This window comes from Typopeltis vanoorti, chromosome 15 (genome assembly GCF_054136105.1).
Source record: "Typopeltis vanoorti isolate ZY-2024b chromosome 15, IOZ_Tvanoo_1.0, whole genome shotgun sequence".
Classification (NCBI taxonomy): Eukaryota; Metazoa; Arthropoda; class Arachnida; order Uropygi; family Thelyphonidae; genus Typopeltis; species Typopeltis vanoorti.
This window is the reverse complement of record NC_143563.1, coordinates 102,641,246-102,665,894: the sequence shown is the minus strand read 5'-3', so window position 1 is coordinate 102,665,894 and position 24,649 is coordinate 102,641,246. Positions and strand designations below refer to the sequence as shown.

General features: G+C 34.9%; 1 pseudogene; it reads left to right on the top strand.

The window, feature by feature from the left end:
- The first annotated feature begins 1,933 nt into the window (after positions 1 to 1,933).
- Positions 1,934 to 14,719, top strand: LOC150099037 (atlastin-2 pseudogene; annotated as a pseudogene).
- The last annotated feature ends 9,930 nt before the right edge of the window (positions 14,720 to 24,649 follow it).

Sequence of the window (24,649 nt, the reverse complement as noted above, 5' to 3'; positions counted from 1 at the left end):
TCCGATATTTGGACTTTAATTGTTTTGAAAATGATGATAAGATTCAAATATTTAATAACATTCGGAGCAACGCAGCCAACTTGGTACTATTTAATAGAAACGATCTCAACAGGATCCATATAATCGTCATTTATTAGTCGTTTGATGACAGGTTTGCACCTGAAGTTTGTTCGAAGGTTTCGTCATTGGTAAGAATTTCACTTAAACAATTCCAGCATGGTAGGGCAGTCATGGATGACTTATTTCATCACATCCTGTATCACTTACACAACATCCCTTAAGAATGGAACTTCTATGATATGCTTTGGATTTATGAGTGGTCTGCAATGAGAAGGAATACCGGGCTCCCCTCCTCTACATATCCTTCCATTTCTGCTATGAAAGTTTGACTATTTAAAAAATGTAAACTTTTGTTGGATCTTTGAAAATTCAAATTATATATTCAAATATTAAATATAACTAGAGGAAATACATATTAAATCACCATTCCTTATATTTTTTATAAAAATTGCACGCGCACACACAAAATTTCCTTGAAATGAAATCCTTGTCTTCAACTATAATAATTCCAGCAAATGTATTATATTCAAGTAAACTTTAAAAAGCTAAAACAAAAATTCCTGTATAATTCTACTGTATTATAACACAATAAACTGATTTTTTAATCTGTTGATTGTTACTAAAATTTGTTTTTCCGTGTAGGATATTATTTTATACAACGAAACAGCCTGTAAGTTGGAAATCTAACATGATTAGTATCGTGAGTAGGATTAGAGTAATGTAATCTAGAATTCATACTTCAAAAGATTTATATTTGATTTCTTTATTTGCTTAGGAACTACCAGTATGTTTCTGTCCACAGCGCCGACAGTAATGTACATCTGCATACAAAAATCACAATTTTATTACTTATTAGAAGTATATGGGTATACAAGCAGAACGTCTGCATTGGAGAAATATCATGAATGATGTATAGATAATGTAGATTACTAGTGGAATATGAGAATAAATCAGAAATGGCTATACTATTTCTTTTGTATTCTTATCAAGGACAACGAATTGATGAAGTAATTTCTAGCTCAACAAACAATACCTCACTTCGAAGAATTTGCTTATGTTTAGCAACTTAAAAAAATTGCTAGCGTAATATTTTTAAACTTAATGATATAGGGAGTTTCAGTACTGCCTATATGGAAGCCAGCAATATTTTACGAATTTTGTTTTGTCATTATTTTTTACTACTTCTATCACTACCACTACAATTAGTACTGCATAATGTCATCTTATAGTTTTTGGAATAACAGAGAAGTGTTAACAGTGAAGACAGAAAAAGAGGTTAACGATGCTCTGCATTGGAGAACTTTGAAAAACAGTTGTTTTTTTGAGTTTATCTTAAGCTCCTTATACTATAACTGCGTGGCAAGATAAAGGATAGGCAGTTACTTCTATAACTTAAAAATCTAGAGAAAATATCTCTACTCGCTAGTCGAGTAGCAGTTGACATTTCCAACAACACAATGGAAAAGGCTTTCTATCAAATAGGTTTAAAACACTGTTGTGAAGAGACCGTACACAACTCCTAGCCAGCATTAGTAAATCGGGGCTTGGAGATTCAAATAGTCAAAGCCAATCCCTTAAGTGTTTTCACACTACATGAAAAGAGAGCCTTGCCATAAATTTTCGTCCCTAAGATGCAGACAACATGGGTTTTCTTAAGAACATTTATTATACATAATACACTGGCATAAATCAGGGCATATAACATTTCGAATGTAGAACAATTTAAAAATTATTCTTATGTGGGGACAAGTCACATTACAATGAATGTGACGAATATATATCAGTAGCTTAGAGATGGAAGCATAATAATATATAGTAGTATAAATGCTAGCAGTAGTATAAATTACACTCACCGGTTGCAGTGGATGAAATAATGACTGGCTGGTTCTGCATTCATTTTGTGGACAAGGTGAGTATTTCACACTACAGAAGTATTTTAAAAAAGCAGTCGGTCGTCACATACTGATTACACTATGATTATAAACACATGGTTTGATGATCCTGTTAGAATACTACAGCAGACACCACAAACTGCGATATGAACCTCCAAGTATCACGAGACATCTTTGGATAAACTGAAAACAATACGAGCATAGTTACGCCGATTTTGAATTTAATTGTTATGGCCATAGTTCAGCAACAGGTTATTAATTTGTGTCAAAAAAGATATATTTGTTTATGTATTAAGTGGATTTAAGCATTAAAGTAATATAATTCATTACTAAAACCGTATAATGGTTAGATCTGAGGAGAACCAAATTATGAATTTTAAGATTTAAGATTTTTCCTGCTCACGTTGCAACTACACTCGAAATGCGGTTTACAAAAATTTACTTAAAGAACTTTTCATTTAAGCTTACAAATATGATTTAGTCAGTTCCTCATAGTAATAATGAATAATAATTATTATTTAAGCTTTAATCGACCATTCTGTAAGCATACAGAGTATTTCTTTTACAAAACGCTTATTCATATGAAACATGAATGAAAATTCAAGAAAGTGATGTACTTATTTATTATACGAGGGGTCTGAAGCGTTCTCGGCCTCGATCATAGATGGCAAGATTTTTTCTTAGTTGTTGGTTCATCTGTCATAAGCAGTGTGAACTATGGAAATTTTAACAAAAGGCGCGCATCGTCGAGCAAAAAAAGCCGTATTTCGCGCAAAAAGGTTTATTAATACCGCTTGTTCACAAATGCCAATCAAAAAAGTATGAGGGAACAATCAACCTGTAAAGGCAATCATTTTTAAACAAATCTTTCATGATCTAAAGATGAAATATTTGCACACAATCATCTGTGTTAATTTATCTTACATACGAAAAATATTTTTAGCTATCAAAATATAATAAGAATAAAATCTTTTATAATCGAACATATGAAAGAGTCCGCAGTTTTTATAAACAAAATAAATTTCTTTTGTTGCGATTGAAGTTTTTATGACAAACAATCTATAAATAAATATTATCTAAACACAATAATAATGAATTACGTTACATTTCTCGTTTGTTTTTTATACTTCAAGTGATAATCAACGGTACCAATCAAGGGACATTATTTTATAGTCCTATTTATTTATATGCGATTACCAAAAGTGAATTCTTATTTGTAAAATGGTAGTAACAGTAACTATAATATTTTATGTAATAAAATCACTTTGTTATGTTACCGTATGAGTTTGTTGCTTAATATATTTCAAATAATATTTTGTTTTTGAAAAAAAATAAAAAAGTAAACAAGAAGAACAAAGGGCTCGCAAAGTTGAGAAAATTTAACGAAGGGCTCGGGCGAGCCCCTTATAGCTCACCAATGGTCATAAGCATCCATATGAAATTGCAAGTCTATGAATCATGCAATGTGTCCAAATACACTGTGGGGATTTTTCCCTCACAAGGGCTTGTAAACTTTTAAACCTTCCAGACAACTCGAGCACTATCAGAGCAAATATCAACACAAGAATTGCAAGGGGGAAGGTGGGGGCGCCACAAAAACTAATATTAAAAATTAGGGCACACATGAAAGAAAGTCGAGAAACAGTGGTTTAGATAAATTGAGTTTAACTAAACAAAACTACTCATCCGTGACGTCAGTGTTAATAGCGAATTTATAATAAGCGATTTTTCAAGTCAGAAAAGGTTACAACTTTCTTAGAGTGCAGCTAGCTCCTACTCTTTGTTAACTACCTTCGCTATTGCATGACAGTCTCCTCATCCAAGGAAGGTTGTAAAGACATAGGACATTCATAGCGTGGGGAGGATGAGACAAAGAGGAACTACCAGTTTTACAGACCAAACACAAGAATTGTAAGCTACTTCAGGCCTCCAGTAAGTTGGATGGTAGTCTCACACATCGGGCGATGAAATTCACAGCCATCTAAAGAAGTTCAGATTTGGAACAAATGTATGCTCTGTAGAATGAAATGATGACGCAATGAATGCTAATTGACATTCGCAATAAAATTCAAGCAAAAATGGATTTTTTTGGTAAAGGTTTACTTATAAATATTTATTAAGAATATAAAATATTTATCAAGTCACTAACGCTAACATAATATTTTTAATGTCTGAAAATGGTGAGGGTTAGACGGCCGATTTTGTTGAGTTTACGGGGCGAAAAAAACTTAGTTTCCGGGAGAATAAACCAGCTTGCCCGTGCCAGAGATAGACTAACTCGGGAACCGGTCGGAAAGAGGATTAGAAAATGTTCCTCTAGTCAGCGACTAGAGTATAACCCCAGTCTTTCTTCGTGCGGTCAAGCGTCTTAGAGTGCAAACGCCACTTCTACTGAGCTACACAGGCCTCTGTTTACACAGTAAACAAGTAATAAAATTGATTTAAATAAAACTTACGAAAAATATACGGATACGAATGAATTATAATGCTGAAATATATTTTCATGACTGAATAATTAACAGTTATTTTTGTTTTAAATCTAGAGGCAAAAATACCTTGACGTAAAATGCACAGTTTACCGGATTTATGCGGTAGTATTGTCAATTCAGTTTTCATCGCACCACCCACGCTGTGTCAACAAATGCTCCTCTTATTTAACGCCTACTGATTTTGTCAACAGATTGTAAACATGATTAATGATTGCTTTTCTTTTCGCAAGCGAAGTCTCTGCTGAAGAAAAAGTGGCAAGGTCTCCGATGCTCTTTCCACACACAATCCCATGGTGAAATTCGAACTCTTTTTATTGCAGAGAGGGTATGTATTCACTCGACCAACCAGCTCAGCAGACTAGTGTGTGATGTCGGTTAATTGTTTGTGTGCTTCTGGTTGGTTTGCGGGAAATAGTCGAGGTTTCTGAAGAATTTCCTACTCCACTTCCCAATGAGAGCAATAATCTCATCTTAATTTAAAATCCTTATGATTATTCGCGTGTCACAGACAGGATTCAAACCAATTTCTTTCCGAACGAACGGCAATGTTACAAACTGCTTGTGATCGCCCGTTGCAGAATGAATTCGCTTTTTTTCCCTTTTCCTCCCTCTCTTTGAAAATTCTGTTCTAGAGGATCTAACTGGCGGTATTATTATTCTTTAGTTGTATTATTATCTTTGCTATACGTATCGATATTTTTCGTTGTGATATAACTACTAACGTACTTAATACTAATAATAAGTATTTATATAAATATACTATTCTCACGGGCACTTAATCCTTACGAGTACAAATTTTACAGTAAAAGTTGATCCGTTTAGCTTTCTCTTAGCGTAATATTTCTCAAGAGAAATTTGCTCTAAATTGGATCACTAAGCGGATAGCTTTCCCAAACTTAAATTTTCATTTCATATTTATGAGAGCAAATGGCTCAGTGATTACTGCTGAGCATGAGTTTTATTAAATGAACGTATCAAATAAGTAATCACTTCTAAATAATATATGCATAGCCTAACCTGGAATATCCGTGAATTAATTTATTAGAGAATAAATTAATACAGGTATTCCTGTTTCCTATTATATGCAGTTTTAATCAAACACATTGGTTTCCATAAATTAAGGAACAAAGAACAAAATCCCGATAAACCGGGGGAGGAACAGGAAAAAAAACGCATGAAAATCAGGTATATTAGGCAAAATGTGACGCTGCCTTGTTATCGTATAAAAAAATGTGTGGCGCTGTCAGCAGTATATGCAAATGATCACGATATAAAAGCATAATACGGAAGCGCCGGCGTTTTCGAATAATTTTCTGTTTCATGGTTAGCCTCAAGTATTGGATGATTGTCAGACGTGCGTTGATACACCAAGTAATTTTTTTTATTATTATTCAATTTATTCTTTTGCATATGCCGACATTTTTTAAATTTAACACAAACAATGCTGGTATTAATAATTATTGGTACGGGATCTATGCACTACACGGGAAAAATTCTAGATTTAGAATTTACATTCCGAATATAGCCATGAGTTTCTTTATCCTCTTAGAACGCTCGGTTTCGAAATCAGTGATGTGTACGAAGAGGTAGGGCAAATACTTACAGCAAAGTATGAATAGAGATTTATTGGTTTACTATATATTCTAAGCAGTAACGCAAGATGTGCAGTGAGTGACTTATTACTAGAAGGCTTTCTGTGTAGAAGCGTAGTTAAGCTTTCTTGAGGGGTAGTTCGATAAAAAAAAAAGTTTTCCTTTAGAATTTCGGTATGAGGTAATGATATCATTCATAGCAAAAAACAGGATAGCTTTATGGCACTACGAAAGAAATTCGCGGTGGAAAATTTCCAAGGGCTCAGTTGGAAGTCAGGAAGTAACAATTGCTACGGACATCAAACACCCCTCCTCAAACCGAGTCTTAAAGGGCATGATGCTGAATTAGCAAGAGTCTTGTAGATAATACCAGAGGTGTGGATCTACGAGCCGTATGAGCCCAAGCTGTGACAAATTAAAATGTATAAAAAGGTAATAGCCCAGGACATAATATTAGACAGCATTTGATACCATGCAAAAATGCAGCAGCGTGATGGGCAAAATTAACACGCGCCCTCTTAAAACAGTCTCAAAGATGGCTGCCGAATGCAAGCAGGAAAGAATTTCAGCCAGTGATAGAAACCTGCACTGCTGATCCCTCTCCCAGTAAAAGAATAATTTACAGGCTTAATATGAAGTGCCAGAATTGCCGATATAGAGGAAAATCCATTACTCGGTTTGCAGGGAAGTGGCTCAAGCTTAATTTAAGAAAAAATACATCAAGAACATGGGTTCTCCTCCCTCAGATTACTCCAGCGAAGAAATGGATGAAGAAAGTAATAATACGGAAATAAATGATAGTCAACAGTACTTACCCTCCCCCTTCGAAATCCTCGGCTAAAGAAATAATTCACGTGAGCAGTTCAACAAAGCGTACAGCACTAGAAAAAGATAGAACAAGTAAAATGAATAGCAATAATAAAAAATGAAGTCGATTTCAGTCTTAATCCCTCGGCTGAAATAGTGATCTGAAAGCAGTCAGATCAAGAGCAACTACTTTTTCACTCGGTTTTAATAAAAGTGAATGAACATGAAATAACAGCAGCTCAGGAATGGTCGTCTGAGAATGAGAGAATCGGTCAGCTGAAATTAATCTTCATTGCTGAGGGTGAACAAATCTTTAATAATTGAATGAGTAAATATGGAGTGTAAACCCATGAACACGAGATCGGGACTTTGGGATTAAATTAGATAGATGATCGAAATTGCAGTAAATGGAACAACAAACCTTAATTCACGCACCACCGGAATTACTAATGAGTGCTTCGATTACTATTATCACCCTCAACGTAAGAGGCTTCTTACGAGAAAGATTAAGATCAACTATTAAATTATGCTGCTTTATCACATTCGTTTTTTTCTACAAGGAACTCATTTTTGCAGTTACGAAAATAAGTTATCGACTGACTCCCCTATTTCTCTTTCTGCAGCTGCGGTGGGACCTGGATTAGTTGAGTGGAGCTTTAATAAGGCTTCGATTTTAAGACATTCAACTACGAAGGGACATAAAAGGAAGAGTACTAGTGTTGCACAGGAAGTATGCCATGCTGTAACTTCATATACACCGAACAACTGTATAGCTCGCTCTATTCTCTCACGCATTCTCATAGGTTGAAGTATGGCTACAACCCGATTGTTACTCTGATAATCAAGACGTAACCCAAAATATGTGACGTTGAAATACATTGATGTTGGCGAAGTGGCGTCACTCGAGCGATCTCCGCATAGGCCACTGGGAACCTATGCGCCACGCGGAAGAATACGAATCACCGGGAAATTTAGAAAATATTGATTTACGACAAGGAGACTCTTTGAAAAATAATTTTTGGAAGGATAAAAACAAATGCTACTAATTATAAAAATAGAATCATAATAAAAAAGAACATAAAAAAATGCATGAGATAAATAAATCTGCCCAAACAGAATCGTCCCTAAAATATTATCCATAATACCAATCGTTTATAAAAGCAAGAATGCAAACAAGCAACGTCTCGCGAGTTAGAGTTAAATTAGCATGTCACAAGGAAATTCGAAAACCCGGAATGGATGAAAAAGCTGCAGTACCTTTCACATTAAGCAAAAGCACAGCACGAATTAGAGAAGAAATACCGCCATTGATATCAATGCTGGAGCTGAGAACAACACCAGAAGTGCAAAATGCAACGGAAACGGAATAAAGGTAAGTTTTTAGAACTCTTATTTTACATAATTTAGTGTACTTGATCTCTCGATGACAACGAAAAACCAGAATTGCAACTCTGTAATTACGGAAGTCGGCGAATATTGGTACGTGTTTTGAAAAAGTAGAAGAAAAATAGAAATAATGTTATTTACGATAATTTGGCAACGTCGACCATATTTTGGACAGCCAATATTAAGGAACGAACTGAAATGGCCAAATAAAACTAGTAGAATGGTCTTCATTTTGCCGAGAAGTTTGTATTAAGTGGGCTCACAAAAAATCAACGAAAGGGGAATAATGTCGCATTAGACGGATATGGCGCTATTCAAGGAGAGAGAAAGAATATCCAAAAAGAGTTTCCTGTTACCTAGAGAAGACGGGACTCGAGAAACGCTATTATAAGTAACCACTCAATTTTACCTTCAATTATAATAGTTTGAATAATGAAGTTATTTAAAATATAACAACTAAGCCTAAATTACCAAATGAACTTCGTGAGTCCAGAATAAGAAACGGGATTCCGCACAATCCAAAGAACATGGAAACAAGTAAGGAACAAATTACAGAAAGTGTGAAGAAAGGCCATTTCATAGATTACTTAGCTGAATTCATGAATATAGGTAATACGAAAATTAATACCTACTTGATATACTGGGACAGACACGGATTATCGAGATTTTACAAATTAAATATTAACTTTCATTTCCTATTTTTGATAAAACTTTTTTTGCTCCAATTACCTTTCGATTTTAAGTGTGGTGAATGATATTCCTCTTCGGAATTGAAATACGATTTGTGATAAGCTCATTCTTGATGCTAAACATTTATATGCTTTCAATAACCGGAAACTCTTCGTTGTGAGTAAATTCTAACGTGCGATAACTACTAATAGTTCCTTCATCCCTATTTGATCATTAGGAACGCATCTTTTGTCCCTGTTATGCAGCAGAATATAACCATTCTAATTCTGCAATCGCTTCTTACGAGGTGAACTTACCAAAGTTAACTATGTGCACGTAAATTGTTTTCTTCTTTATTAAACTCGAGTTGTTTAGCACACTCAATCACTACAAGGATCTCGACGGAATGAGATTTATGAGGCTTTTAATTGTCCATACCAGTTCCAGCAATATTTCTAACATGCAAATTTAGAGCTAATTCTAACTCTAAATTAGCACGTCTAATGTAGAGTTAAATTAGACATGCTAATTTAACTCTAACTCGTGATACGTTGCTTGTTTGTATTCTTGCTTTTATATTTGTCAAAACTAACGTAACATAAGATACGTTAGTTTTGACAAAATGGAGTAATTTTCTTATATTACTCAATCTTCGTGAAAATAAAGACATAATTTTTTATACACTGGGTATACTAATAATTTTACTGGTTCTGCGAATTCTCATGTTGAAGTAATTGATCTCATTGGTAGCATTTCTTCACTTTCATTAAAGTTAATATCGACTTCTTGTTAAGGTATTATTCATTTGTATGGGGTTCTTCCACCGTCCTCCCTTAGGAGTGGTTGAGCTCTCCTACCTATTGAGGAAATAGGTATGTATTTTATGACTATAGATCCGTGTGTGTGTTCAAGGGCCAGTTTGCCTGCTGAGGGACAAAAAAACTCGAGTTTCCGAGTGATAAAACCCTCTACCTCCGTGAGAGACTAGCTAGCTCTCACGGAGTCGAAAGAGACCAGATAAAGGTTCCTCATGTCATGGACGGGAATCGAATCTTTCCGATCAAAGGGTTTCATCTATACCAACTGAGCTACGGAGGCTCTGTTAAGGTGCAACGTGTTATTACCCTTGGTATGGAAGTATTAGCTGTTATTTTTTAAATTCAGTATAGCTGTGCAATAAAATTTTCGCTAAGGAAAGTAAATCTGACACGTTAGTTTCGAAATCAAAATTAAATCCCATGAAACATGGATAGAAGAAAATGATTCCAACATGGAAGTAAGCTCCAATTAACTGTTGATCGGAGGATTCATATAGCGTGGCAGAGATACCCGAGCATTGAAGAATAGCTGATTATTCAAAAATTTGTGGTGTTGTGGGTTTATCTCTTTTATTTAAATTTTGCGGTTCTCTAGGAATTTTTTTTTTTAATTCAGTGATCAGTATATACAATATGGCGCAAAGTACTCAGTACTGAACTTTTATTGAGTCGATAGGCTTTCGTAGTAATTCAGTACTGTTTTCTTGCCCAACACCGTATTTAATACACATAATTTCTTATCATCAAAATTATTCTTACATTCTCGAAACCTATGTTCCATGACTTTTTTTACAGCTAATCTTCTGTCATTTCAAAGATTTCTTATGTCAGTATTTTGTTGTAGATCTATGAACGCATTCCCTTTTTGATAATAATACAGAGGACTCATTTACATGTAGGAAGCGATAATTGTTTAACTCTTCTTTCGAAGACTGGAATAAAAACATTTCTGTCGTGATCCATACTGAACAGACATTACTTCAGAAGCGGGGAAAAAAGTCCTATTGTATCATAAAACAGGTAGAAAGGAATTTACAGTAAGTAAATTTATCTACATTTAGCAACAACTAGTGTAATTATTTAGGATTTTATTATTGCATTATTTTAATTGACAACGGTGTCGCTGCAATGATGCAGCAAAATATTCCATATAAATTTTGCACCATGAATAATTATGGCTTTTTCTAAAAAAATTTTTATTGCGCAACAATAGATCATTAATAAATATGCCGAGTGTAAATACGAACATTTATTCATTTGTGATTGTTATAGATTATCCAACAATACCAAACGTAATAATAACCCTTTGTACACTATTTGTTTATATGGACAGATTCTCGAGCCAGCGGATTGGAACAGCCGAATTTCCGTGTGAACTGTTTAATTTCTATACGTTTAAGGTTTCAATTAGTAAAATACAAAAAGCGTGAGTGAAAATTGCCCTGTGACATTTACTAATTTAACTTAAGACATAGTATAACCATTTAAAATACACGAAGGATGTCAGCTACGAAAATATATCTGTATTATTTAAATGTTTCGTGTTTCTTTAGATAGCCGTGCTTACGATTCGTATGGAATCTTAGAGTATATAAGAATGTCATAAAATGATTTTTGCGCAAGCATCAGTTTTTTTTTTTTTTTTTTGTTAGTAAAAGTAAAGTGACTTCACTGTAAACTTAAACATTATATGACTAAACAAGCAAACTTACTTAAATAGAAATATTCGGCTCCGATGATGGCATTTTTGTGTTTCTGTATATAAAGAAAAAATCTGGAAATGAAAGTATATTCAGTTTATTCATTATAAAGTATTTTTGATAAACTTAGGTAAGCAGGCTAATCAGAAATCTTAATTTCCAGATATTTGTACACAACTATCCTCGCCTTATGCTAATAAAACAAGTATTTAAGAATATAAAAAATAAACTACTCAGCACAAATAACTAACATTCATATTATAAAAATATCAAATATTATTCATTCTATTGATTGTAATTATTTGAGTACTGTTATAATAACAGCAATATACAATTTCTTAGGTCTTGCTAAAAGAAAAGGATAAAAAAATGACAACTGAAGCAATATCGTTATCTTCACCGATATAAGAAGAAAGCAGGATAAGCCGTAAGTAAACTAAGACCATCTTACAGAATATTTCAAATGCAATTTGAGGTTTTATGCTTCAGTTAGAAGTGAATTATTGCATTTTAAGTAGATCAAACGCAATTCAGAAATCATTAGTCAGTACAGAGGTTTTAGGTATAACATACTGTTTTGATACACCTAAATATTGTTGTTAATTTACATTCCCTTAAATGAATGAGTATAAATCCGTTCTGAGTATAAACCTTCATTATAAAACTGGGAACAGGCAAAAAAATTGTCAGCAGACTCTGAATTTCATTCGACATATATTCGTTAAGTATTAACAGCAATCATAGCAATTCAAGAGTTTTAGGTTTGTAAAGATTTCAAATGATAATTATATTTAATCGTGACATTTTAATGTATAGTGCCAATAGAAGAAATTTAAGAGGCAGGTTAATAACAATAACGCTAATATACTTTAACTCTTGATCGGAGTGTCACAATAATTGTGGCATTCGTTATGAAACGAAAGAGACGCACTACAAGGAGCAATCGTTCATTTATGTCTACAACACTCACCCGATGAAAAGAGGAAACCAATATAAAGAGAAAATTGATTAGGCGAAAGGAAAATAAGTTTGCCGAAGAGATGAAAGTGGAGACTAATTACGTAGACACATTCAATATCGTGATCCAGTTGCTACAGGACACACAAGACATGTTCACTGGATACTGATGGAAGCAGAAAAGAAAAATAATTCCATACAACAGGTACAAAACAATTGCATTACTAAATAGCCAGATAAAGGTGAGTACATCAACAAAAATTCGAGATATTTTTGGAAGACATGACACGAACAGGTATTTATCTTCAAAGTGAAGTGGAAATATTTTTAATAAAAAATAACAAAGTACTTATGTCATTACCATTTTTATGTTATTATTCCGTTCCAGTCACGCACAACTCAATCTAGCTCTCGCTCATTTCTTTGCACCATTCATTCTCAACTTATAAGGATGATATCTCGTCATTTTCCCCACATAATATAAAAATTCCGACTTGATATTCTACAATAACCGGTTCCAGAAGTCTCTATCACTCATCTTTCTCCTATTTGCTAATCTTTGGATATCATCCCTGCGTACAATAGTCTGTGGCGACTTATCGATTCACTGTAAAGAGGCAAAAGGCTTCCTCATCTTTACACGTCGAAGTTCGTTTCTGCATTGCGATTATCCTCTGATTTGTATTTGCAATTCTTGCTATTTCGCCCCTGGAATTCGACTTCCTGCCTATTTATTCCAAGATCCCTAAACTAATCAGTTTCTTTTACCATAATTCCACCACCAATATAAATTGTGATATCTCATCATACCCAAAAGGAATGAATTTACATTTACTTAACAGTGAACCCATAGCCATTCTCACAGGCTCAAAATTCCAGCCTGTTAATCATTCTTCAACCACTGCATAGCAACTGCATTCCTGAATAAAATGTCTATATTTGCTTTATCAGCAAATTACTTTGTCGGCTGTCGCATACAATATCGCTCATGAATAAGATTAAGTAATAAAGGCCTGATCGCCCTGGCACACTACTAGTCGCATTAAATCTCTCTCCCGTCCCGACAAAAGCGATATCCTGTCAAAAGCCTAGCCTAGCCTAGCCTTAGACCAATTAGAAATCGAACGGTACTTAATAGTTTCTTTTTTAAAAACGTGATTTCTCTTTATAAATTTCGATTGCTATTTTACATATTATAATTTTTGAGGTATTATTTTTTTAATCATTTCTTATTACCGCTAAGTATTCCTGAATATTAGTTTCAAAGGCAAATTTTTTTTTTAAAATTTAAGAATGGAAGCAATAGCAGCTCCAATGTAGATAATTTTTCCACATGGTAACCATTCATTTTCTTTAAATGAAAAGGACTTAGAATCGATTCTTCTACTTGAGAGAATTAAAGATAAACAGGTTGCTGTTATTTCAAATGCAGGAGCCTATCGTAAAGGAAAATCATTTCTTCTGGATTTCTTTCTGCGATATCTATATGCCAAGGATAAATCGTCCAGTGGCTGAATAGGAAAAGAAAATGAATCACTTGCAGGATTTTCATGGTGTGGTGGTATTGACAGAGATACATCTGGAATGGTGATATGGAGTGACATATTTTTAACTACATTATCCACTGAAGAACAGGCTTCAGTTATATTAATGGACACACAAGGTGCATTTGACAGCGGTTCAACATTGAAAGACTGTGCAACAATTTTTGCAATTACAACCATGGTCAGTTCTGTAATGATATACAATATATCACAAAATATTCAAGAAAATGATCAGCAGAATTTACAGAATATGGAAGGTTGGCTTTAGAAGATTCACGTGAAACTGCATTTCAGAAACTGCTGTTTTTAAGCAGTTTCTGAAATGAGACTGGAGTTATCCTTACGATGCTGCATATGGAATAGGAGGTGGTAAAAGATCTTGAATAAAAGGCTACAAATTTCTGACAAGCAGCATCCTGAATTACAACAAGTTCGTAAACACATACAATCGTGATTTACTGATGTATTATGTTTTCTTTTACCCCATCCTGGTTTAAATTTGCCACACATCCTGCTTTTGATGGAAGACTCTCATATATTGATTCTGAATTTGTGCAGCAACTACAAATTTTAGTGCCTTTAATTCTGTTTCACAAGAATCTTCTTCCAAAGAAGATTGGTGGGCAAAAAATTACTGCTAAAGAACTGGTGGAATATTTAATTGTATGTTAAGATTTTTCAAGGACATGATCTTCAAGAACCAAAGTCTATGTTACAGGCAACAGCAGAAGCAAACAATTTAGCAGCAGTTGCTTGTTCAAAAGAATATTATAGCCTAGCCTTAGTTAAATCTAAAAGTATCTAAATGGTTTATCCATTCTGCTTGTATAAATCAACAGTAATGTTATTACAGAATGTGAGCAAGTTGCTCAAACATGATATTTACTGCAAAGTGTAGATTCTCTGTCGATCAATTTCTATAAGAAAGTCGAAATCGGTTTTTCTACAAACTTCAATATTGTGGAGATTCTTACTAGTTGTTAGTTGGATGCATCTCATCTGTCCATGCACCACCTCTGTACAATGGGATTACCATACATACTTTGCAATCCTGTGGATCCTTCCCAGTTCAGAGGCGAAAATTATAGCCTAGTTAAAAGAATGGTAACTTCAGCTAGTTCTAGCATCCGTTTTGATATCCAATCAGTCCCTATATACATAGATGTTTCATTTAGTTAGTGAGATGAGTGATGATACACGAGGTTCATAGCTATCAGTAAAATAGGCACGCATTAGTTCAACAACCTTCTGCAACTGTCATCCCCATACACTGAATTCAACAGTTATTCTTTCATATTCATTCTTAGTTTTACTTTATTCATGAAGTTAGAATTCTGTACGAGGTTACTTAGCTTGCCCAACTAGCTTTTTCAGATAGCTTTCCGTGCAACAGTTGGACGCTTCTTGCATGCGCGGTATTTTCAGAACTGGCGTCATCCTTGTGAACACAGTATTTCTACCATGTTATTCTTTAAGAATCTCTAGCTTAACAGAAAACATATTTCACTACAGCAACATTTATTCTTCGAACTCCAGGAATATATTCGGATATTCAATCCTCTAAATGTTTAAGAAATTCCCATGCATTATTCCGTGTTGTTGTTGGATGGAAATCCTTCCGTCCAACAACAAATAGAATAACATAGAATAAAAATCAATCATCAGTTAGGCATAATTTCCTGCTTTGTAGCACAGAATGACATTTTCTAAATGTAATGTTCACACACTAACACTTCTCAAATTAGTACTACATAACCACCATCTTCAACCGGAAGCAGAATAATAAAATATTTGAATGAAACAACCCTCTATAATACTAATCAGATAACAATCTTTCAGTTCGAGTTGTTATTATCTAAGCCCTCCAGGGAGACAAGGACTCATCGAGGGAGGCTGTAAATTACCCAGTCCTATCATACCTACCCTTGAATTCATTCGCACTAGATGCACTCACTACCCGTAAGGGCAAATTATTCCACTCACTCACTACTCTATGGGAAAAAAACCTAGCTCTTAACCCTTTCTTGACTGAGAACAACCTTAACTTCATGGATGTCCATGTTCTCTCGCCGCCTTCCATATAACGAAAAATTTTATCAGTTGAAATGCTATAACACCCATTCAAAAGTTTATAGACCTCTATCATATCACCCCACTTTATCCTGTTAACCAGAATCTGTAATCCATATACTCGCAATCTGTCCTCATAATCTGAATTCCATAATCCAGATGTAATCTTTGCAACTCTTCTTTGCACCTTTTCCACAACTTCTTTATCCCCTTGGAACCCGGGAGACCAAATCTGTGCACAGTAATCCAAGTGTGATCTTATCAAAGCCTTATAAAGAGGCAAAATTACTTCCTTATCCTTACATGTCAAGGTTCGCTTCAACATACCAATTATCCTCTGAGTTGTATTTGCAACGTTTGCTATGTGACCTTTCAACTTTAAATTCTTATCCATCAATACACCAATATCCCTTGCCTCTTCAGTTTCTTGTAGTATAACCCTGCTAATATAACATATCTCTGGAACTCTAATCACGCCAAAGTGCATAATTATACACTTACTAACATTAAACTGACAGCCATTTTCGTTAGCCCAGATTTGCAGTCTATTCAAATCATTTTGTAGGTGCTGGATATCAGTAGCATCCCTGAATTGCCTATCTTCACGTCATCAGCAAATAATTGCAAATATGACGATAGACCCTGCTTTATGTCATTAATGTATAGATTGAACAATAATGGCTGATGGACTGAACCCACTGGTTACCTTAAATCTGGCAGATTCACACCCACTGTATACCACTTTTTGATATGTCTGTCAATCATCTCCCGATCCAAGTCAATAGATTATATTCCAATCCCATATTCTCCAGTTTACGCAACAGCCTATTGGGTGGCATCCTATCAAATGCCTTAGAAAAATCCAACATTATCATAGTGTATCCATTCCCTTTATCCTACTCGACCGTAACATTTTATGAAATATGAGCAAATTGTTAAAACATGACCTTCCTTTAGTACACCCATGCTGTTCCCTGCATAATATAGAATGCTTGTCTACCCATTTGTGTATGCGAGTTCTTACCAACTTCTCTAAAATCATCACTACCACACCAGAAATACTAATAGGTCGGTAGTTAGATACATCAGTTGTTGCACCACCCTTGTGCAATGGGACTATCATACATTCCTTCTATTCCTGAGCTGAGACACAAGTTACACAAATGTGTGAAAGGCCTAGCCAATTCAGCTGAACATTCCTTTAACAAACGGGCAGATTTTCCATCTGTCCCTGTTGACAAATTCTTATCCAGATTACGCAAGAGCTCTTCACTCATTTTCATGAACCTGTGACCCTTCATCCAACGTAGCAGTAGCACCATGCTACATACACCTGGTGATATATCTTAGCAAAGTGAGCACTCATTAACTGAACAATCTCCTTAGCTTCCAACACTCATGTACCATCTGCATTCAATAAAGTTATTCTTCCACATTCATTCTTTCTTTTGCTTGCGACATAACGATAAAATTCTTTTGGATTGCCTTTAGCTTGCATGGCCAATTTCTTTTCATACTCCATTTTAGCTTTTCTCACAATACTTTTCTCACAATTCTGGCCTTATCTTTATATATTTCATAACTCCTCTCACTCTTATTCTCACGATATTCTTTCCACATCGACTTCTTGTGGATCTCTAGCTTAATAAGGCTGCACATCCATTTCACTCCCAACCTAGTTATTCTTCGAACACCAGGGATGCATTCAGATACCGCCTCATTCAAGCACTTTTTCAAAGATTCCCATGCATTGCTAACATTTTTTTCCATTCAGTAACTGATACCATGGGGCCAAAGATAGTATTCTTCTAAGTTAATCATAATTTCCAGCTTTGTAATTCAGCATGTAGCCTGATTTAATCGGAGCTTCAATACAAGTAGATACTTCCCAAGAAAGAACAGCATCATAACTGTCGCCAATTGGTGGTAAAATAGCCATATTCTTGACAGAGATCCCCTCTGATGCTACGAGCAAATATAACACTCTTTGACCTCGAGTTCCTTTTTTCACATGCTGCTTGAGAAAGTTTTATCTCACAACAATCCAATAAATTCCTGTTCTTTCTGATCATGAGATTTCTCTTTTTCCCAATCAATGTTTGGAAATTAAAGTCGCCCATAATGATCATTCGCTTGGTTCCCTTAAGGCTAAATTGGCGATGCATTTCTTCGTCCCCTAGAATTGAGCTTCCAGGTCTGTAGCAACACCCCACCATATATTTCATTCTGTTAACCTCCACTTCACACCAAATAGACTCAAACTCATCGCTACATGGAACATTGTTACCATCATTGTTTTATTGTATTTCTACCCTAACTGGACTTAAGTCATCTGATATCATTAGTAGCACTCCTCCTCCTGTCCTATCTCTTCTGTCATTCCTAAAAATAGTATATCCGTTACACTCGGTCCCATTTACCATATCTGATTTTGATAGGCAGGTGTCACTAATGCCAACAATCTTAGGCCACATCGTATTCAATAAAGCAACAAACTCAACCCCTTTGTTTTTAATGCTCCCAGCATTTGCATATAGACATAATAAATTAATACGTATACATAATAATATGCATCCGTACACATACCGCAGAGAAAGAAATCATGAAATATACGAATGATTATCATGCATGTTAATCAAAACATTTCAGGAAATCGAAGAAAAGCATATCGTAACATTGTACATGTAATAATTATAATGTCTCAAAGGCAAAGATTTCGTTATCTTAGTGTGTATATACACGCGAGATCGTAACTCGAATACTCACTTAGCCTACATAAGGTGTCATAGAAACGTTTCGTGATATCGTAACATTGTACATGTAATAATTATAACGTCTCAAAGGCAAAGATTTCGTTATCTTAGTGTGTGTATATACATGCGAGATCGTAACCTGAATACTCGCTTAGCATGTATAAGGTGTCATGCAAACGTTTCATGATATCGTAACATTGTACATGTAATAATTATAACGTCTCAAAGGCAAAGATTTCCTTATCTTAGTGTGTATATACACGCGAGATCGTAACCTGAATACTCGCTTAGCATGTATAAGGTGTCATGCAAACGTTTTGTGATATCGTAACATTGTACATGTAATAATTATAACGTCTCAAAGGCAAAGATTTCCTTATTCTAGTGTGTATATACACACGAGATCGTAACCTGAATACTCGCTTAGCATGTATAAGGTGTCATGCAAACGTTTCGTGATATCGTAACATTGTACATGTAATAATTATAACGTCTCAAAGGCAAAGATTTCCTTATTCTAGTGTGTATATACACGCGAGATTGTAACCTGAATACTCGCTTAGCATGTATAAGGTGTCATGCAAACGTTTCGTGATATCGTAACACTGTACATGTAATAATTATAACGTCTCAAAGGCAAAGATTTCCTTATTCTAGTGTGTATATACACGCGAGATCGTAACCTGAATACTCGCTTAGCATGTATAAGGTGTCATGCAAACGTTTCGTGATATCGTAACACTGTACATGTAATAATTATAACGTCTCAAAGGCAAAGATTTCCTTATCTTAGTGTGTATATACACGCGAGATCGTAACCTGAATACTCGCTTAGCACGTATAAGGTGTCATGCAAACGTTTCGTGATATCGTAACATTGCACATGTAATAATTATAACGTCTCAAAGGCAAAGATTTCCTTATTCTAGTGTGTATATACACACGAGATCGTAACCTGAATACTCGCTTAGCATGTATAAGGTGTCATGCAAACGTTTCGTGATATCGTAACATTGCACATGTAATAATTATAACGTCTCAAAGGCAAAGATTTCCTTATTCTAGTGTGTATATACACGCGAGATCGTAACCTGAATACTCGCTTAGCATGTATAAGGTGTCATGCAAACGTTTCGTGATATCGTAACACTGTACATGTAATAATTATAACGCCTCAAAGGCAAAGATTTCCTTATCTTAGTGTGTATATACACGCGAGATCGTAACCTGAATACTCGCTTAGCCTGCATAAGGTGTCATGGAAACGTTTCGTGATATCGTAGCATTGTGCATGCAATAATTATAACGTCTGAAAGGTAAAGGTATACATATCCTTACCTTTTAGTATGTGTGTGTATACACGCGAGATCGCAACCGGAATACTCAGCAACTATAAACTTTCTGGCATATGTTTAATGATGTTGTACATGTACATGTATGAATTATAATGCCTCAAAGGGAGAATATACTCGACACAACCCATCATTATCTAAATGAGAATATACTTAAGTATCGTAACTGAAATAGACCACATGTAAGGTGTCATGCAAAATTCTCGTGGTATCATAACAGTTTACGTAAGAATTTTAATATCTAAAGATGCCTGTCGAATGTGTGTGTGCAAATAATCTTAACCTAAATACTCACTAAGTATAAATTATGTAAAACTTTCTTCTGAGTGCAAGATATTTAGTAAGCTCTAGATACATCTGAATATATATGAGTCTATGGAGTCCAGATCCATCGAGGCAGCCATACTCTTATTCACTCGGTACATATCTTAATTTTTCTTAGTGGCTTGTTAACTATTTATGCACCCACAAGTACCACCAGCAATTAATTAACGAACCACATACAAAACTTTAAAAGATTTCGCTTTGTTTTCACCCAACTGCTGATGGATTAAACAAACAAATTCCTGTCCTTATAGAATATCTTCAGTAACTAAGTTCTGTCATCTCTGGTTCCCCCTGTTAACCAAACTTCCTGAGTTCTAAACCTAGATATATAATCTGATCTTATAGGTATATGTTGTGAGATAAAAGCTTCCTTATCTTCATTTCTTAATATATTCAATATTCAAGCATTCCTCTGCTCAATAACGCTAACCCTTGCAATGTGTTCTGACATTCAAATCTATCCTCCATCACCTACAGATCCGTCGTCTCCATTCCGAAGTGACTTATAACCTAAATAATTTCAGTGGATTTTCAAAAAAGACCATACCATTAGACTCTTTACGTTTTGCAACATGAAATTGACGACCGTTCTCTTTCAGTCTTCATGCAGCTGATATGCAGTGAATGGAGAATGATTGCAACAGCCTGTAACTGATTACTTACGAAAGGGACTGAGTTCAATATCAGTAAAAGTAAAGTCCTGCACTTTTGGTTGATGAGATATATATCATTTTAGTGAAAATAAATTGAATAATCTTGGAGTATTAGTAGATAGGAAGTTCAAGAGAATTATAGCAAGATTGCAAATATAACTCATTGGATTACTGCAATGCTTAAACGAACCTTAACATGTAAAAATGAGGAAGTCTTTTGCTTAACAATGCGTATATAAGATCTCACTGCCTGTTGCACGCAGGTCTGATCCCCTGTAAACTGGATTTAAACTTTCTCTTATATGGGAAAGAGTGAACCGATCGCGTTAAGATGGTATCAGCATTGTGAAATACTGATTATGAAAACACATTAATTTTTTTTTAAACTAAAAGCAACAAGACAAACAACAAACAGGGGAAAACAGACTGATAAGAGTGAAACTTAAAGCTTTGAAAGTGATATTATGGAATACAAATATATGGATTTTTTTATTCCTTTTATTTTATGGTGGGAATGGTGAGAGTTAATTTTTGAAAATTGAGAATGAATGCCCTGAAGAAAGGTGTATGGGTCTTGATTTTTCTCTGAGTGGCGTCTGATTAGAATGGATTGCAATTGGATGTGTGTGTGGAAGTAGTGAATGAATTAAAGTACTCGCCTTTATTTGACTATTTAGTGCAGCTAAGTTTTCTATCTGGTGTAGCGAATTACCTTTTTCAATTTTGATTCCGAAGGTAAACATTGTGAATGTATGATGTTTTTTTGCGTCTTTCTGTGCCAACTGGATCATCAGGTTGAATATTTATGCAATTAACTTTTTTTCCCACTTCGTCCAGACTTATTCTGTTCTCGCTTAATTAGTTTTCCCTTTGACTTGTTTTCCTGTTTGCATTGGGTGAGCTTTGTCATAAATTGGAGATCGCTTCTTGTTGAAGTGCCTCGCTTTCGATTCATAAGTAATTCACCAATTATTCTGATACCTTCCGATTACGAATTAAGGTTTTATTTGTGTTGTTGCTATTAACCTGATAGATTTTAAATTTCTTGTATTGGCTCTATACATTAAACTGCGACGAGAAAACAATTATCATTTGAAATCTTCTGCATGAAATTCGTGACATATTCCTTTCAGGAGTGTACAGAATTTGAAATCTTTATAAACCTAAACTCTCATATTGCTACTATTGCATTAACGTTTAACGTATGTAATGTCCTTAGGGCTCACTTCAGTGATACGGGCGTGGCAAATCTGAACTACCTCATGATGAAAAGAAGAGATATGAAACGAGATTTGAATGACACGAATAAAATAGAATATGTGGAAATTGTAAAACTATAAGTAAAAGGATGAAACATGAAATTAGATCGTATAATACTAGGAAAATTAAAGAAACAATAGTAATATGAAGGTCCTAAGACGAACATTATCAGGTGGAACAAAGGAAATAGCTGCTGTAAGAGGTAAAAATGGTAAACTTATAAAAAAAAATTTAGAGATTCAATAACCAAAAGAATTCAACAATTTTATAATCAACTCTATGAAGAAAAAGACCGAGACATCCAAGAATCGTCAATGGATAAATAGAGTGAGGAAGAACACGATGGCCCTGAGATCTTACGAAGTGAAGTGGAAATGGCTGCGGGAAGTGAAGAATGGAAAGGCCTCAGGAGAAGATGGAACTATGGTAGACTTCTTAAAACTGGAAGGAAGCCCTATCATCAAAGAGCTGATTAAACCTCTTTACAAAAATGCCTACAACAGAGAAAATTTTCAAAAAATTGGAACAATTCACTTCTAATATTAATTTTTAAAACGGGCAATAAGGAAGAAATCAAACTGAGCCTATAAGCCTACTCCCCACCATATATAAAGTCTCTAAGCAAAAATTATAAATAATAGAATAAAATCTAAACTAGAAGAAATGCAATCCTGTAAACAAGCTGGATTTAGAAAGAATTACAATACTTTGGACCATATTCACACATTAAGACAGCTCATTGAAAAATCGATTGAATACAATAAACCCTTATGTCTGGCCTATATAGACTACGAAAAAGCATTTCATTCAGTTAAAATATCTGCAACACTAAAAAAACTTGAAACCCAGGTAACTGAGTGTTAACGGTTGCTATACCCATGCCACTGTAAAATATGCTATCTATTTATGCTGTATTATTTAATTCCTATTCTTGGTTCTATCTCTTATTCTACCTTCCGTGATTCTATATTCTCATAGCTGAGAACACTAGAAATTTATTACTTATTAAAGACTGCACCACTGGGACTCCTTGTGGTATAAGAAATAATAGTACTTCCAGTAGGTGTCTAGTTAATCCAAATCATCTCTTAATTAAATTACAGTCGTGGCTATCTATGCATATCATTTAGTTCCCCCTGCTCACAGGATCGAGTTTATTTCGAAACAGTGAATTGCATATTAAAGATCAGGTGGTACTCATTGAATATAAATAACAAGCATGTTTATTAAATACTAAGGCTGAATATGCAATAAGGGAGTTGCTTCTTATATCTTTAGCTTAAGCTACACTCTATATGACAAACTACTACAGCATACTTCCACAATTATGTAACATATCTTACAAAATCACTGCAATATAATTTGACTCCTATTTTAAGCAAAGTAATTTAGAACAGAATCTATATGGTAATTTTCTGTAATTATGCAGCATAAAGCCTTAGAATTCCTTACAATTAAATTTTTTTCATATCACTTCTTAGGAATTTACTACGCTCTGGTCCATACCTTAATAATTCCAACCATAAAGTTGCATTAATTATTTTCTGGCTATAACTATCTTATCACATTAAACTTAGCTTAGCAGTCCATTAAGGTAGTTTCCCTTACATCACATACAAAAATAATATACAACAATTGACTCATGAATTATTTTTGCCTTTAGTGCACTTCTCTATTCATCTCGGAGTCCTTAGTTTCCTTTTCCGTCTCGGGTTTTGAGTTCTTTCCTAAGAGGTTTAAGGAGCACCGGCATTTCATTCAGAGCGATTAGCGGGTCTGGAACGCGATTTCCCGGTGTCTTGGAGCTTCGGGCAAAGGGGATTCAGCGTACGGAGCACATGTTGATTTGTCTGATCAGCAACGCATCGGGTCCAGCTCGGCTGCTCCCTCCGTAGTTAATCGCTTCTAGTAAGCGTCATTTTTGATCTTGACGATTTGCCGTGGATCGACCTCCACCTGGTTACCTCCTTTCGACTTCTCTCTGTTCTAGCCAAAACTGCCGACCTCTCCTGGTTGAAGATCCATGCCTTTTATATTCAGTGTTTCCTGAAACCTTGGGTTAAGGATTGAAATCCCCGTACTTTCCCATGCAAACTGTGGATGTAGGTTTGGGAACCTCAGATATTTCCTGGTGCCTCTCTTGATCCAAAATTTCTGCCGACTTCTCTTTTCTCCCCTTTCGTATGTCTTTTATCCGTTTTACCGGACTGCAGAATTTGTTTGATTCTTGCCGCCCCTTTCTCCACTGACCTTGAAGGTCGCCTAAGACTGAATTTGTAAAGAAAAGGGCTCTCTTACACTTTAACCAGACACTAACATC